Below are 18,693 nucleotides of genomic sequence, written 5' to 3' on the forward strand. Positions count from 1 at the left end.
ACTGTCCCTCCCAGACTCATCCACTTCGGCCTGGGCCTTGGGACTTGCTTTGGCTCCGGCGGGCAGGGCTCAGGGCCCTCAGCTCTCCAGAAATGTGAGCAAGAACTCACACATGCACCATGGTAGGCTTTGGCAAACCTGGGTTCGTATCTTCCCATGGCAAAGCTTATTAATAAGTCCTCTAACCTCTATTCCCCATAGTAGTCACTAGTTGTTGTTCAAAAAAAATTCTGCCAAGTCGTTCCCCTGCTTTGTGCCCACAGGGGCTGCTGCAGCTCTCTGAGTAAAAGACCAGTCTTGATGACAGCTCAGGACACCCTGGCCCTCCTGCCACATCCGCCTCCAGCCCCACCCTCTCCTCCTGCTCCTGCCCCTTGCTCTCCGCTGGCACTCCCAGGTCTCATTCTGGTCTGCCGACCCGGCACTGGCTCTTCCCTTTGCCTGGGTGGAGCTGCTCCCACCTCCACAGGACAGCTTGCCTCATTATTTAGACCTCAGATGGAATGGCACTGCTCAAGAGAGGTGACCTGACCACCTGCCCGCATGGAGGCATCCCCCAGGCACCTTGCCGGCCTCTGCACCACGTGCAGTGCACCTGTTCAAACCGCTGATGATTTCACATCTCTGTGTATTTTACCTGTTTATTGTCTCCTCCTCTCACTCCGGGAGTGCAGGAAACCATCTGTCTGGGCACTCACAAGTCCCCCTGGGCACAGAGTGGAGCCTGGCGTGCACCCAGCTCTGAGTATGTGGTGAACACATGGACATCGCAGTCGGGGTGTGGAAAGCAGTAATGCCTTCCCTGGGTGAGATATAGAGATGGCCTTCAAAGGAGAGACAAGGAAGACGGAAGTTTGAAGACCAGATGGGAACAAGGGACAGCAGCCTGTACGAAGTGTGGAGGCATTGCAGGGAGACCCTCAGAGGAGCTGGCAGGAGACCAGTTTCCAGTCCAGCTGTGAGATGTGACCTGGGAGCCCACTTCTCTGGGCCCCAGTTGTCCTCTGGTAAAACCACGGGGTGTTTTTGAAAGGATCGCTAAAGCTCTCTCTGGTTTTGTGATGCTTCAGTGTTTTGCACGCAGGACAACCATCTTCAGAAACAGACCCAAGTCAGGGTTTGGTGAGGAAGTGGCTGAAGACCATTAGTGGTTGATTCACTCTTTCAGCAGAGAGAACAGGAGTACAAGGCTGGGCATGGTGGCTCACACCTGTAATCCCAGCACTTTGGAAGGCTGAGGCGGGCAGACCACCAGAGGTCGGGAGTTCAAGACCAGCCTGATCAATGTGGAGGGACCCTGTTTCTACTAAAATTATAAAATCAGCCTAGTGTGGTGGCGCGCGCCTGTAATCCCAGCTACTTGGGAGGCTGAGGCAGGAGAAGTGCTTGAACCCGGGAGGCGGAGGTTGCGGTGAGCTGAGATCGCACCATTATACTTCATCCTGGGCAACAAAAGCAAAGCTCTGTCTCAAAAACAAAAACAAACAAACAAACAAAACAAGAGTACAAGCCCCTGAGCAGATGTGGAAAGCAGAGATGTCGGAGTTGGTCTGTTTGCTTCTGGGGCGCCGAGGACCCCACTGGCGCTGCCGGTGGGAACTACCCCGGAAGCGAGAGGACCTGGTGCTAAGCTCACTCACTTCCTCGGCCACCAGGATAAATAGGGCACTTTTCTGAGCTTCAATATCTTTATCTATAAAATAGATCGAACACTGCCAATTTACAGGGATTTTGCAGGGATTAAATAAGATAACTTAACAAGAAGTGCTAACATGTATTGATGCTTAACTGAGCCAGGCACTCTGCTGCTATTTACACCTCTTATTTAATTCCCATGACAATCCCGTAACATGAGACTCTTGTTACCTGTACTCCAAATGAGGAAATGGAGGCACAGAGTGCTTAGGCAACCGGCCCAGGGCCCCTCATTCAGTGACTTGTCATCTGCGTGACTGTCACTCATCCCACCTAAGTAGTAAATGCACCTGCTTCTCCGTTCACATATGTGGCAAGTCCAGCAGCGCCTGACACGGAATGGACACTCCACAAACCACACATTTCCGTCTTCATGTCCACTTTCAGCAGTGCATTAGCTTGGTCCTCTGGAGAAATATTTTTCTGCCTTCTGTAAATTAATGCTGGTACCTAACTGCTTTGGAGAGTCACTTTGCCCTGAGCTGTGTGTGTGTGTGTGTGTGTGTGTGTGTGTGTGTGTGTGTGTGTGTGTTGAAATTCTAGGGTTCTCTGCTGCCACTCACTTCTCCCACCCCTAGGAATTGCACAAGGAGAATGAAGTGTTTGCTTTGTAAATGCAGCTTGGAAAAGCACTGTTGATGGATAAAAGGTGCTGGTGATATGAGTCATTCTCAGAGGCTTGGCAAGGATACTTCGGACCAAAAGGGGGCCCTGGGCAAAACAATAAAAACATCTTCTGAAGCTCATAGAAGTGCATCTTGCTTGGGAATCTGTGGGTTGCGCTGTACAGAATGTTCCCGGAGTTCAGGAATTGGAAGGATCTGGTAACATAAAACAATTCTAATTGTCTATTTTAAAAAGTAATGTTGGGAGAATCAAGGATGGGAATAATATGCAAATTGCTTAGCTGAAAGATTTTACTGGTTATTTCAAAAATGCATTATCTAAAACTTTTCCTTTTTCCATTTTAAAGAAAGCTAAAACTTTTTCCCAAAAGGAAATAAAAAATGTGTTTTTTTCTATTATTTCTTTTCCCAGATCTTTACATGTAATTGATAGATTTGGGAGCTGGAAGAATTGTGGAAATCACCCTTGAATCCCTTCCTATTATAGTGAGAGACCTGAGGATGGCAATGTTAAGACTTGGCCAAAGACACAGAGTGAGCGCAGAGGAATCCAGTCTCTAGATGTCTTCCACCAGAGCCTCTCATGGTTTGAAGAGTTTTAAAGACCAAATTAGTGTAAACCCCGAAAATGCATGCCTGTTTTGCAAGGTGCCCACCCTCTGTGCTTGAAGTCACCCAGCTTAGGATGCTTAGAAGCCCTCATGGGGCCTGTCCATTTCTGAGGAGTGTTGAGTATTCGTGAAAGTCCTCTTTTTATTGATCAGAATGTGATTGATCTTGTGCGGCTTCTACCCATATTGATGCCACTTTATTTGCCTGCTGCTAGAGCCTAGAGAGCTGGAATCGTGTTGGTGAGTCCTCCCCTACGTCTGGACTAAAGGCCTAGCCTAGAAGAGGCAATGGAGAGCACACCGATTTAACTCCAAGCTCACAGATAGGTGCCTGCATGCTGCCATATTGGTCATAACCTCCAGAAACAATCTCATTCGATCTTATCCCTAGTTTTCACTCTGGATGACATTTTCCTAAGCCCAGGCAGAGGGTACAGACAGGAGGAGGATCCTCCCAGGCCTCCCCGTTCCTGCTGTTCCAGGCAGCATTGTCAGTTCCACAGCTCCTAATGCTGTTCCCAAAACAGGGCTCCTTGGAGATCTCTTCCTGAAGGGCCACAAGCTACAAATCTACCCTGCCCATAAACCACAGCCAGTCAAAGGCTGACAGCGCACTCGAGAGCTTCTGCGCTGCACCAGAGCTCCTGAGCTCCTCACCAGGTCCTGACAGTTTATGCCTTCGAGGCGACATCAGAGCTCCATTAGAGGCTGGAGCCTTGCACATCTTTTCCAGGCAGTAAAGCTGAGTAGCCAGAGTTTACAAAGGGGTGGCAGCCCGCTGCCAGGCACACAGAGAAGCAAAGCCAGTTGGAAGGGCTGGCAATCACAAGGAGGAAAGAGGCTGTCATTAAAGAGATCTGATCTTAAATAAGTCGGTAACAGCTACCACTTGTTAACTACTGGACGCCGGTCTCTATGCTAAGCATTTTATATAAGTTATCTCATTAAATTGCGATAAATCTGCACTAGAGCCTAACAAGAAGGCTATTGCCATTCTGCTTTACAGAGGGGAACCTGAGGCACAGGGAGGACGAATCATTAGTGAGGTCACATCATTAGGAAGTGGCTGAGCTAGAAGTCAAACCTAGATTTACTCCACATGGAGACCATTTCCAACCACTAACCCACGGGGCTCCTTCCTGCATAGATCCCCCGGAAGCTAAGGGGCCTCTCTTTCCTCCTACTTCCTGGCACCGCCGTGATTTGGGAGCTCCAAAGTGCCTTTAGCATTCAGCCACCGCTGAGGGTCAGATGCTGCTGCAGGCTGTGACTCCGTTTACGGCAGCAAAGTCACTCATCCCTTCTGTCAACACTGAACCCTCTCTAGAGGCCAGATGCTCAGTCACTGGTCAGAAGGGACTATTTCCTTCAGTAGAGCAAGAGATCTGATTGAGGACTCAGCCACCCCTGGAACCTCTCGGCGCTTTTAGGGCCTCCAAGCGAACCCTGAAGCACTAGGAATGATGGCAGGGCTGCCCCGTTAGAAATCACACTGTGCGTTAGAGTCAGTCCCTGAACATGGACGACCGAAGACCAGGCCCAAAGTGATGCCAACCCATCCAGGGCTGCCTCCATAGCTCACTCGCCTGGAAGAGAGACTCTGTATTGAGAAGTTAGACAGTCAGCGCAGCAGTCCTGTTACTGCCTGTTTAAAGACCTTTACTGTCAACATAGCACGTGTCAGCCCAGCTCCCATGCACTTTATGTAACCCACTTCACTAGCTTTATTTTCTATCCAACTCACACACTCTCCCGTATCTCCTTCCGCACTCATCTTTCACCCCTCAACACCTGCCAAGTTCTTCCATGATCTGGGTCTTGGCACGTTCTGCTCCCTGCTCTCCTACCCAGAGGACACTTCTCCTGTTCTCTACCGCATGCACTCCTACATAGCCTTCAAAGCCCAGTTCAAATGTCCCTGCACCTACAGAATCTTCTCTGACCCCCAGGAGTTATTTGTTCTTATGCATCACACAGTCAATTATTCAGACATCTATCATGCTAATTGACTTGCAGGAACTCTTAAAGTTTGTTCGGTATGTCTTCCCAATTAGACCCCGAACTTCTCAAGGTGGCAGTTGCACAGTGATGGCAATGGCAACAAATAACCAGCTGTAGCAGGAAAGGTGTATGGCTTGACGGAACGTCTGCAGTATTATTAGTAAGCCACCACTGTGTTGATTCAACAGGTGTAAGATTCTCCCCCCCCCCCCCGCCCCCATCTTGCTCTGCTTACACGTGAAGCCCGCATTTCCTGTCTCAGAGGCTGTATGTCCATGTCGCTGGTTGATGAGCCCCATCTGGTCCTGCAGTTTGACTATTCCTGCAGTTTTCACTGTTCTCTTTTCTAGTCATTCTCCTTTTTCTCCATGCTGTTTGGTCTGTCTTCATGAAGTTTTGTCTTGCCCCCCACATTTTTTTTTTTTTGAGATGGAGCCTTGCTCTGTGGTCCAGGCTAGAGCGCAGTGGTGCAATCTCGGCTCACTGCAACCTCCGCCTCCGGAGTTCAAGCAATTCTCCTGCCTCGGCCTCCCAAGTAGCTGGGATTACAGATATGGGCCACCACACCCACCACCACACCGGGCTGGTTTTTGTATTTTTAGTAGAGACGGGGTTTCTCCATGTTGGCCAGGCTGGTTTTGAACTCCTCATCTCAGGTGACCTGCCCACTTCAGCTTCCCAAAGTGTTGGGATTACAGGCGTGAGCCACCATCCCGGCCAGTTTCGTCTTGCTCTCACGGTCTCATTGATCTCTCTTCCACTGTTGGATTACTGTGTCTATACCTCTTGGGCTTTTTATACATAATTTCACCATTTTTAATTCTTAAAACTTTTTTTTTGAGACAGATTCTTGCTCTGTTGCCCAGGCTGGAGTGCAGTGGCGGCACAATCTCAGCTCACTGCAACCATCGCCTCCTGGGTTCAAGCAATTCTCCTGCCTCAGCCTCCTGGGATTACAGGTGACCACCACCACACCCATATAATTTTTGTATTTTTAGTGGAGATGAGGTTTCACCATGTTGACCAGGCTGGTTTCGAACTCCTGACCTCAGGTGATCAGCCCACCTCAGCCTCCCAAAGTGCTGGGATTACGGGCATGAGCCACGGTGCCCAACCAATTGTTTAAAATGTTTAAACCTTTAAGTGAATAGAATCTAGAGATGATGCATACCATTATTCCAGAGAATCACTAATAGTTTTTATATATCAATATCCGAATTTTAATCATAAACGATGTGATCACTGATTCTTGAACATGCATTGCTGAGGGTGGTCACAGCACCTCACACTCCACCATCCTTTGGAAGGCAGCAGAAGCATCGTGGGTTCAGGTGCAGGTGCTGTAACTGCTATTCCATAGAGAGATGGAAATGGCATGCAGGAGTGGCGACAGCCCTCCCAGGGTCCTCACCGAGGGCCACTCTCCTCCGCCTTGGGAGCTTTCTATGCATGATAGCAGTTGGGCCTCACAATAACCTCTGAGAAAGCTGTCAGCATCAGGGAGGCAGAGAGGCCATCTGAACACACCCTTCTGACCCCCCTTGACCCCAGAGCCTAATGTGAGGTTTCTTCAACAGGACGTTCCCCACGAATGTTTGCAGGGCTCACACCTCAATCAGTGGATGGATGGCAAATCCATTCATGTCATCAAGACATGAACACTTGGGAACTGAGGGAAACTCAGCTTCCTGTGGGAGCAGCAGGTGGGGACGTGGTGGCACTAGGGTGGCAGGAATCATGCTGTCTAGAGGTCTGGACAATTTGACCCTTCCCAGACCCTGAAGACATGGGGTCTCCAAAGCAGATGCTCACACAAATCTACTCTGATACAAAAAGATAAAACTAAATATTCTATTTATAATTATTTTGTTTAAGAATAAAAGCTTTAGTTACATCAACATATGATAAATAGATGGATAGTAGAATATGTGTGTGCATCTGTACATATATTTGTAATTTTTTTTTTAGATGGAATTTCGTTCTGTTGCCCAGGCTGGAGTGCAGTGGAGCCATCTTGGTTCACTGAAACCTCTGCTTTCCAGGTTCAAGCTATTCTCCTGACTCAGCCTCTTGAGTGGTTGGGATTATAGGCGCCCTCCACCACACCCAGCTAATTTTTCTGTGTTTTTAGTAGAGATGGGCTTGCACCAGGTTGGCCAGGCTGGTCTCAAAATCCTGACCTCAGGTGATCTGCCCACCTTGGCCTCCCAAAGTGCTGGGATTACAGGCGTGAGCCGCCGCTCACCCAGCCTCATATTTATCATTTAAGATAAACACACATAGATGGGGGCACACCTGCCCCAACACTTTTCATCATAGAGGAGCATGGTCACAATAGTTTGAAGGCCACCAACAGAGGTAGGGGCAGCCAATCCAGTTCACATGTGGGAGGTGGGAGGGCACAGGCCTGAGGAAGCCTCATGCTCACGGACTGCCCTGCAACACGGTGGGATAAAAGTGTCACTCCAGAAAAGAAACCAGGAAAAGCGTCTCTCCAAGGACGCAAACCTCATAATCCAATTGTGAAACTAGTGTAGGTTTTTTAGCCAACAGAAATAGAAGTGTAATCCCCGTGTGCTGTAGGCGCTTCTGACACACAGAACTGATCGTGGCCAAACACCATTAATAACCACTGAGCACCATTTGCAGAGGTGACCGGGTGACTACCACCTTTAGAAATGCCACACCTGGGCCTGGCGTGGTGACTTACGCCTGTAATCCCAGCATTTTGGGAGGCCAAAGCAGGCAGATCGCCTGAGCTCAGGAGTTTGAGACCAGCCTGGACAACACGGTAAAACCCCGTCTCTACGGAAAAATACAAAAGATTAGCCGGGTGCAGTGGCGCACAACTATAGTCCCAGCTACTCAAGAGGCTGAGGCAGGAGAATCGCTTGAACGCAGGAAGCAGAGGTTACAGTGAGACAAGATTGCACCACTGCTCTCCAGCCTCGGCAACACAGTGAGACTCTGTCCCCCCCGCCCAAAAAAAAGAAATGCCACTCCTCATTCTCACCACCACCTTATGTTCTGCATTGCACCTCGATTTTACAGAAGAGGAATCAAAACAGGCTCAGAGAAGCTAAAGAAGTGGCCTGAGTCCCAGCTAGCAAACAGCGAAGCCAAGATTTGACCAGAAGTATGTGTGACTCCAAAACCCACGCGCTTTTCATTGTGATGCACGGCTAATACTGAGCTGGGTGATGCGAAAGGAGCTGTCTCTGCGGGTTACCCTACACCTTTAAGGGTGAGGTTGCTCCGTTTGCAGCTGCACGGGGGTGAGCAGTTGTCTTTACACACATTAGCTCATTACATGTTCTGAACAGCCTTTGTAAAAATGAAGATATTGAAAACCTGGATGTGAATTCTGAAACCCAGGAATCATCTCATGTTCTTCAAGACCTTGCTGCCCTTGTGACCATGCTAGGCACATGGACCCATGAGAGAGGCTATTATCAAAAGACTTAGATGTTGGCCGGGCGTGGTGGCTCACACCTGTAATCCCGGCACTCTGGGAGGCTGACGCAGGTGTATCACCTGAGGTCAGGAGTTAGAGACTAGCCCGGCCAACATGGTGAAACCCTGAATCTACTAAAAAAATACAAAAATTAGCCAGGGGGCATGGTGGCAGTCACCTGCAATCCCAGCTACTCGGGAGGCTGAGGCAGGAGAATCACTTGAACCTGGGAGACAGAGGCTGCAGTGATCTAAGATCATGCCACTGCACTCCAGCCTGGGCAAGACAGAGCCAGGCCCCATAAAAAAAAAAAAAAAAGACTAGTTGTTTATCAAACTCACCCACAAACAGGAATGCACAAGCCATATTGTCAAATGCCAATTGTTAATAAACACATTCCCTTTTGTCCTTCTCAAAGACGAGTTTCTCTGTTACATGAAAATAGGTGAGTTCTAAAAATTCATAACCCTGATGGCGAGTTTAAGTTTTGAGAGTTTAATGATTATTTTTAATTTCCTTTCCTATAGTTGTTCACCTTTTCCTTGTCTTCTGAGATGAAATTATATCCAACACACATTGCTAACTTTCACCTGGCATTCACAGGGTTAATAACTGGAAATGGTAGGAGTGCGGGTATAGGAAAGAAATGAATAAAACAGAAAGGGAAAAAAATCCCAGCTTTTAAAAACTGTATTTTTTTAATCATGTCTCAAAAATTTTTTTTATTTATTTTAACTGACAAATAAAAATTGTATATATTTATTGTGCACGGTGTAATGTTTTGAAATATGTGTACATTGTGCAATTGCTAAATCGAGCTGATTATGCATTATCTCCCATACCATTTTTGCAGTGAGAAGACGTAAAATCTACTCTCTTAGCAACTTTGTATTTTATTTTATTTTATTTTTGAGTCGGAGTCTCACTCTGCAGCCAGGCTGCAGTGCAGTGGTGTGATCTCGGCTCACTGCAACCTCCACCTCCCGGGTTCAAGCGGTTCTCCTGCCTCAGCCTCTCAAGTAGCTGGGACTGCAGGTGCGTGCCACCACGCCCAGCTAATTATTGTATTTTTTTAGTGGAGATGGGGTTTCACCATGGTGGGCAGGATGGTCTCAACCTTTTGACCTTGTGATCCTCCGGCCTTAGCCTCCCAAAGTGCTGGGATTACAGGCGTGATCCACCACGCCCGGAGTATTTTTTTGAGACAGAGTCTTGCTCTGTGGCCAAGCTGGAGTGCAATGGCGCGATAATCAGCTCACTGCAACCTCCGCCTCCGGGGTTCGAGCAGTTCTCCTGCCTCGGCCTCCCGAGTAGCTAGGACTACAGGCTCCCACCACCACGCCCAGCTAATTTTTGTATTTTTAGTAGAGACGAGGTTTCACCGTGTTGGCCAGGATGGTGGAATGGTCTTGATCTCCTGACGTCTTGATCCGCCCGCCTTGGCGTCCCAAAAGTGCTGGGATTACAGGCATGAGCCACTGAGCCCGGCCCAGCAACTTTTAATGATATAGTATCTTGTTGTTGACCCCAGGCACCTTGTTGTACAATAGGTCTCTTGACCTTCTTCTTCCCACCCAGCCAGCGCCTCGCGAGCCCCATCCACTCCCCGCGCCTGAGAAGCGCTGCGCAGCCCTCCCGGCAGCCGGCTCCTTCGCCGGGGCTCCCGCTCGCCGTGCGCGGCGCTACCGGCTGCGGCCGGCAGGGGGCGGCTCCGCCCTGTTTAAGAGAGCGCCTCGCCCGGGCCGCCGGCGCTGAGAGGAAGCGCGCCTGAGCGGGGACCCGCCCCCGGAACCGACGAGGAAGCGCCCCTTGGCCTTTGCCTCCACAGAAAGGACCAGGAAGGGCTGGGGGAGAAACGACCGCCTCCCACGTCCTCGGCCACACGCGTTTATTCACTATTCAGTCCTTGGGGGGCACTCGCTGAGGTCTGGGCGCAGGGCCCGGGTGAGGGCGGCAGAGATGGGTGAGACCCGTCCCTGCTCTAAGGGGCTCAGTGTGGGCTGGGGCGGGGGGCAGAGGCCCAGGCCGGAGGCAGGACGGACGGATAGCCCGGGGAGTCGGGGGCACTGCCGCCCCCCATTGGGGTGCCGAGCTGCGGGAAGCCCCAGGGTCGCTCTCCGCCCACCTCCTTTCCCGGAGCCAGTGTCTGGGCTTCTTGGTGTAGCCTGTCCTCTCTCCTGTCCTGGGGACCCGCCACGTGGCGCCCTTGTCCACTGGGAGGAGTTCTCCATGATTCCACGCCTTCCCTTCCCCGGCCACCGAACGCAGGCCAGCTTACGCGGGACTGTCCGCGGTGCAGGCCACCGCGCTGGGGGCGGGCGCGACGCTGCTGGGCTTTCCCGAGCACGTGTCCTGAGTGACCCTGAGGGCCCAGCCTCTGTTGGCCGCCTGAGCCCAGGGTTTTACTTCTTTTCATTTTCTCCCTCTTTTGGCCTGTGCCAGGAGGGAGCCCATGGGTCCTGGTAGAGGGGTGTCTCCCTGTGGAGCTGGGGCTGACCTCCCTCTGAAGCAGAAGACGGATCTCAGTGCGGACCGCCTGTGCTGCCTGCCTGGGAAGCCCCGCGGGGCGCGCAGGGTTCTTCCTTTGCCATCCCTCCCTTGGAAGCTCCCTTTCTCTCCACCCTGTTGATAAGGCCCAGGACAAAAAGCAAGCAACCGCTGGAAACACACCCCCTGGAAACACACCTCCAGGGCCCGCCCAGGAGGTGCTGGCCCTGTCCTGCCGCCCCCTCCAGCCACCGGGCGGGGCCTGGGACCCCCATAGTGGAGTCTGTGTCCTGAGGGCGTCTCTGGACAGCTGGGTTTCTTGTAACCAAAGAGGCTCATTTACCTCCTTAGATCACCCAGGGACAAGTGGTGTGTGTGTTTTGGCCTCGGCTGGTTCTGTGCTGTCCCTGCTGGGTTATTTATTCAGTGTTTTAGGTTGACTTGTCCTCTTTTTAAAAAAATAAAATAAAAGGAAGAGTGGGAGCAAATAGGAAATTCCAAGGTGGTTATGAAGCCAGAAATCTAAAAATAACTTCCGTAAAGACTCAATTGTGGCTTCTCTTTATCTTGAAAGAGCAACAGCTAATGACTAAAACGGGCTGGCTTTATCCTGACGGGTGATAGACCACTGGACAGTGACTACACTGTCACCAGGAACACGCGGCCTCCCGAGGGACAGCACTCCCACCACACAGGGCAGCTGGTTCAGTGAGTGGCTCCTTTGGTCAGCAGAGGCAAGGGGCGGGGCCCTAGGTCCTGCCAGCCCTGTGGCTTCCGGGGTTCCTCTGGAGGCCTCAGCTTCGTCCATGTGAGCAGAGACGAACAACAAGGGAAAGGTCTTCCACAGAGGATTAAAGCAGTGGCCACAAAGACATCCACTGATCCCCAGGAAGCCAAGCACTGCCCCCTCTGCCACCATCTTCAGATCTCATAATAGTGGGGGAACATTCTGTGGCCCTCGTGGCTACGTGCACTGTGCTAACGGCTTTGTTTTTATCCCTTTATTGAATTGTCACAACTCTGTAAGACACCCCACTTTACAGCCAAGAAGACAGAGGCTCAAAGAGGTGAAGTAACTTTCAGAGCTTTGCAAAGCTAGCAAGTCGCAGAACCTGGCTTTAAACCCAGGTTTAACTGTCGTCCAAACCCCTGCTCTAGCCTTAAGTGCTGTGCTGTGCTGCTGTGGCTGTGAAACCATGATGCAGTGAAAACGAACATGAGCCCGTCCAAGCAGAAAGAATGTCCTTATGTGGAGAGTTACGAAGCCTTAGAGCAGCTCCCGAGGAAGAAACAAAGCCACCTCTTATGAGCTTATTCCGTCCCCTGCAAAAAGGAAGGCCCTGGGCAGCGTATTCCCTGCCAGCAACCCCATCCCCTAACAGATGTTTAACTGAGCACCCACTATATGCTAGGAACAGCTGGGAACAAGACCAAACCCTCACGCTAATGAATTTGAACCGTAGGAGGAGAGAAGCAGAAAGTTGACCACACGCAAGTGAGTGACTAAAGGAGGAAGATAAATCCAGTGGGAGAGAAATGTGGTCAAAACAGGGAAAAGAAAGCTGACCTGGGGAGGCAGGGCTGATGCGGGTGGTACAGGGCGGGCAGCCAGGCTCGGGAAGCCACGTAAAGCCAAGACTGCATTGAATGTTGACCCTCTTCAGGAAAAAGAGCTCTCTAACCATCTGGGGGCAGCTCCTTCCAACCAAGCCCTCAGCTTTAGTCTCAGGTGGGAATAGGCTGGAAGCTGGTGAGGAATGTGACCCAATGTGTGTTTTCAGATCACGCTGGCTGCCGACTGTAGAGTGAACTACAGAAGGGCAGCAAGGAAACCAAACCCATGGGCCACTGGACATCAGATCCAAGTAAGACGGGACGTGGCCTGCCCCCATGGGCAGTGTGAGAGACAATGCCCACCATGGCTCAGGCACCCATAGACAGAGACTTCAACTCCACTCCTGGGGAAAACCCTGGGAGAGGACAGCTTCCAGCTCTAGCAGGAGACAGATACCCTGCACTGCTGGACTCCCACAGCCCCCTCAGGTCTTTGCTCTCCTCCCTCCAAGTGTGGCTCTAACCTTGGGGGCCGGGGTGGTGGGGGACTGTACTGGAGCCCCAGGGTGACTGGGGTGACTGAGGGCATCGTCTGCCTGAGCTGGCCCTAGCCTGCTCTCCACCTGGCCACAGCGGTCCTTCTGATGCATGGCCTCCTTCTGTCTGACATCTGCCTTGGAGGGATCAAGAAGACGACATACATAAGAGCGGCCTTGGAAGAGCAGCCAGCCCATACCTGCCAACTCGTTATGGTTGTAGGGATGAAGGATGAAGGGGTAAAGGATGCCTGTGAGGTTTGGGACCTAAATAAGCGATGCGTGGATGGCCATTTACTGAGACAAGGAAGATGCCAGCCAGCTGTGTGGCAACGCGTCTTCTCCTGGGCGCTCCCACCTGGTGCCTCCAGACTTAACAAAGTGGCAGTGACACCAGATGACGTTATTTCACGCACTTCCAGTGGATCAGGTCCTGTGCCAGGCACTCCATGTGTGTTATCTTATCCTCCCAGCGACCCTGTGGGCTAAGTAAACACTGTTATCCCCATTTTTCAGATGAGATAACTGAGGCTTGGAGGTTTTCGTGAGAAATTATTCATGAGATCTCACAGATAACAGGTGATAAAGATGAGACTAAAATCCACATCTGTTGACTCTGATGCCCTGTGCTTTAACCCCCCAATCCACAGTGCGCCCGTCCTCTCCACTCCGATCTGGGCACCCCAGGCCTACACAGCAGCCCCACACAGGGCGGTGGCTGATGTCTGTCCTAAGTCTGCCCTTCTCAGCTGAAGAAATGCCACCACTGCCACCAGCACACAGAGACACCAGAGTCCTATCCACAAGCATGGCTGTGCAGCCTCACCAGCTCTCCTGGACCCTTCCCTCATCTCAGCTCGTCCATGGTTCCAGGAGGTGGGGAGAAGCTGGCAAGGCAGTGACAGAGCTCAAGAGGGCTTTGGGTGCTGTCTCAGACACCTTTCCTTGACATAATCAGGTCCCAGGGCCCAAGCAGTACACAGCGTGAGGACTGTGGGTGGGGAGGGGAACCAGAGACCCTGGCTGGAATCCACGACCTAGCTGTGGCTCTGCCAGCTGATGACCTCAGGCAGAGTACATGCCCTCTCTGAACTTCAGGCTTCCCTATCTGTATAACGGGAGCATCTACCTTGTCAGCTTTATTGTAAGATCAGTGATAATGTTTGCACCACGGCAGGCAGATCACAGGCCCTCAAGATGTAGGCTATGGTTCGAAGAGTGGATTCCGGATTCAGACTTGGATCCTGACTCCAGGAGTCTCCTGCACACTTTACACTTGGTTTCCTCAAATGTGGAATGAGGATAACAACAGCATCTACCTCACGGGCATGAGGCTGAAATAAAATGCTGCATGTGGACAGCTTAGTATGGAGCCTGGCGATAAGCTTCAGCTATTATCTCCATAATTATTTTTTAAAAAGCACTGAAGATCCTAGAAGCAGTGACATCCCAATAGCAATAAACACACTAACACACGTTTTGGTTTCTAAATACCATTCCCACTAAACGATGTCAGGGCTCTTTAGAGAAACGGCCAATTTCAGGCTAAGGACAAGAAAACTGAGGGGTGGGCATAGAGCATTTTGCTGTTCCAAGGAGTAGGGAAGTGCTCAGATCGGGGGAGACTCATCAGAAGTTCCCCAGAGCCAGCTGGAGGGGCTGCTGCTGACAAAACTAGGGACAAGAGGACCATCAAAAACAGTAATGTTGGTTAAGATAATACCACGTTGAACTTGAGAAACATCCACAAATCTACAGTGACACTGAAAACAAAGGAAAGTGATTGAATTTTGTAGCCACCATCATCGTAAATGACTCAGTTGGGATCATCAGATGCGAAAAGCATTGCTGAAGGGTGCTGGGGATCAGGAGATTCACGTGACCTTAAAGCAACACTCCACACATTTCTCATCAATTACACATGTAAAACATGTCATTCCTGTGGAAGACTGAGCTGCCATTACTTGCTATCAAAGTTAGCATTACTGATAACAAGGTGAGGTATCACTGTGAACCTCCTGGGATATTTCCATGGAAAGAGGAGGGAGGGTAGAAAGAGGGGAGGGGACAGCGAGAATAAATGTGGCAAAATGTTAATTCATGAATCCAGACAATGGATAGATTCATTGTGCCATTCTCTCAACTTTTCTGTAGTCTTAGATTTTTTTCAAAATGCAGTCTTTGTGAAAGTTGAGGGAGCATTGGAGTCGGGTGAAATTTGGGGTGCATTGGTCTGGGCTTGCCCTGACCTCTGTCTCAAGCACAGCCAGCTTGAAGCTTGGTGCAATAAGAGTAACTGAGAAATTCAGAGACAAGAATTCCGAGGCAGAAGAGGCCAAGCGTGACATTTTTCTACTGGGGGAACTCTGTGACATTCCCACAGTTTCTTAGGAGCAGGGGAGCTCATAGGACTGCAGGATAGGGGCAGGCAAGGGTGGAGGTACATGGGTAGGGCGGATGAGCCCACAGCTGACGACCCACACTCCCACGGAGCTGCTCATGTGATTCAAAGGGGTGTGGGCTCTAGGTCCTTGAGGAACCGCCCAGTGTCTTCCACAATGGTTGAACTAACTTACACTCCCACCAACAGTGTAAAAGTGTTCCTATTTCTACACAGCCTCACCAGCATCCACTGTTTCTTGACTTTTTAATAATTGCCACTCTAACTGGCATGAAATGGTATTTCATTGTGGTTTTGATTTGCATTTCTCTAGTGACCAGTGATGATGAGCTTTTTTTCATGTTTGTTGGCTGCATAAATGCCTTCTTTTAGGAAGTGTGTTCATAGCCTTTGCCCACTTTTTGATGGGGTTGTTTGTCTTTTTCTTGTAAATTTGTTTAAGTTCCTTATAGATTCTGGATATTAGACCTTTGTCAGATGGGTAGATTGTAAAAATTTTTTCCCATTCTGTAGGTTGCCTAATCACTCTGATGGCAATCCCATTACTGGGTATATACCCAAAGGATTATAAGTCATTATAAAAACACATGCACATGTGTGTTTATTGCAGCACTATTTACAATAGCAAAGACTTGGAACCTACCCAAATGCCCATCAATGATAGACTGGATAAAGAAAATGTGGCACATAAACACCATGGAATACTATACAGCCATAAAAAACAAGATAATGTCCTTTGCAGGGACATGGATGAAGCTGGAAACCATCATTTTCAGCAAACCAACACAGGAACAGAAACCAAACACCATATGTTCTCATTCATAAGTGGGAGCTGAACAATGAGAACACATGGACACAGGGAGAGGAACATCACACACTGGGACCTGTCAGTGGGTAGGGAGCAAGGGGAGGGAGAGCATTAGGACAAATACCTAATGCATGAGGGACTTAAAACCTAGATGACTGGTTGATGGGTTCAGCAAACCACCATGGCACATGTATACCTGTGTAACAAACGTGCACATTCTGCACATGTATCCCAGAACTTAAAGTAAAAGAAAAAGAAAAAAAAAAATACAGTGTACAATACACTGTTGTGAACTATAAAAAAGTTGGGGTGTGAGCACTCTCTCTTCTCTTTCCTCCTCTCGGAGACCCTCCTCCACCCTCTGAGGTACTGAATGGTCTTGGTCCTTGCTCAGCTTCGCTGCTCCTGCCGAATCATCTCAGCGCCACTCGATGTCCAGCCACTGTCCCTCTCAGCTCTGGTCCTTGGGTTTCATGTCATGCCTGGGTCCCCATCCTCCTGTAGGCTGAACCTTCTTAGTCTCCTTTGTTAACTATCCTTATTCAATCTGCTCCCCAAATCATTCTTATTGGTAAACAATAAATGCACGCATTTATGGGGTGCATGTGCTATTTTGATGCACGCCTAGACTGTGTGATGGTCCTGTCGGGTGTTTAGGATATGTGTCACCTCCAGTGTTCATCTCCACATCTTGACATCTCCGAGGACCGAGGCTGTGGATGCCTTCCTCTCCCTCCACATACTCTGCTCAGGCAGTTTCATCCCTGTGCTGCCTGCTGTGTGCTACTGACCCCCAAGTCTGTGTCTTGGTCCCACCGGTCTCCCAGTGCACAGGCCCATGTCCTGAGCTCTCTGTTGGACACGTCCATCTACCCGGGTGCCCTCCAGTCACCCTCATCACAGCAGACCCCAAAGGAACAGGCAAGTATCCACCCCAATACCAGAACGTGTTCTTCCCTCTTTTCCTTCTCCAGGTCAATGGCTATGCTGTTTAGCTGGGCACCTAAAGTCCAGGCCTCATCCTGACTCCTGCACTTCACCTGCATGCCAGATCCCATCAGCCACCCACACCCTGAGGACCCCACCTCCTCCCACGCCCCATCCTCCTCCTGTGCCTCCTTCCACATCACCTCCTTAGCACAGATTGGTACTCACTTCCACACGGATTACAATCATAGTTTGCTCTCTGGTCTCCAAGCCCTCAGTCTTGCTTCCTCCAAAACAGCCTCCACGCTGCCCACATGATGACCTGAGAATACAAATCTGATCATGCCCTGAGGTCTCTCTGCACTCAGCCTCGGGTCCTGGAATGTCCTCATTCCTCCTTCATGATGAACAGTGTGTAGACCCCCACTTTCCATCTCCTGTCGGAGCTCCCAACCGCCTGCTGCCCACCTTCTGGACACAGCACCCACATCCTGCCCTGAACACTCAGCAGAACACCCTCTTCTGTGCACACATAAGCAACTTTCACATCACCCTGATCTAGCCTTCACCTCACTGGATTCCAAGAAATGGCTTCTGCACCTGTGTTTCCTGCTGGGCTCTGAAGCCGGGACACGGTCGTATTCACCGTGTATCTCCAGTGCTTATCATTGTACCTGCCTTAGTCGACATTTGATTGTCTCAAGAAACTGATCTGAAAAAAATCTTGGAGTCACAAAGCATTGAGAACTGAATGGAAACCCACAGAACAGCCAGTCAGACCCCCGTCATTCTCACCTGAGAACCAGAGAGGGAAGGTATTTGGCCTGAGTCAGATGTTTTGCACCGTGTCATTGCTGGACCTGAGATGGTCTTTTCCTTTGGTCTCCATAGTCAGGTGTGCAGATACATTACCGAACATGTGTGGGGGGAAGGAGAAGGGGAGCTCGGGTGTGTGCCTCAAACATCTGAACATCTCACAGTTCCGGAGACACTTGGATTTATACATAGAAGCACAGGTACAGTGGAATGTCACGTTTCCTCTTTTTATTTGCATCCCCATTTCCCTGCAGTCTGATTTCTCTGGACTGGCCTGATTTCTTTCACACCCTGGCTTTTAGAGGGTGGTTCGCAGGTCAGATGATTCATTTGCTCAAACACGAAATCTTCTGCCAAGCTCAGAGGACATCTCGAGGGCAGATGCTCCTTTTGATCATCATTTTAGACTCTCTCAGCCTCATCAGGGTTATTAAGCCATTTGGTATCCCAGGCAACCTGGAAGCAGCTCCTGGACATTTTAGTCCAGAAAAGACAGTCCCGAGAGAAGGAAAGAGCGGCTCTCACGAGGGGCTGCCAGGTAATCTCTATGTATGATGGGGAAGACTCAGGAGGAGGATGCCAGCTATACATTTTTTTTCTTTTTTTGAGACAAGATGTTGCTCTGTCACCCAGTCTGGAGTGCAGTGGCTCACCCAGCAGCCTCAACCGCCTGGGCTCAAGCAATCCTCCTGCCTCAGTCTCCGAAGCAGCTAGGACTACAGGTGCACACCATCACACCCAGCTAATCTTTAAAAAATTTTTTGTAGACACAGGATC

This window comes from Sapajus apella, unplaced genomic scaffold (genome assembly GCF_009761245.1).
Source record: "Sapajus apella isolate SASKATOON/1434 unplaced genomic scaffold, GSC_monkey_1.0 scaffold32, whole genome shotgun sequence".
In the NCBI taxonomy this organism is placed as follows: Eukaryota; Metazoa; Chordata; class Mammalia; order Primates; family Cebidae; genus Sapajus; species Sapajus apella.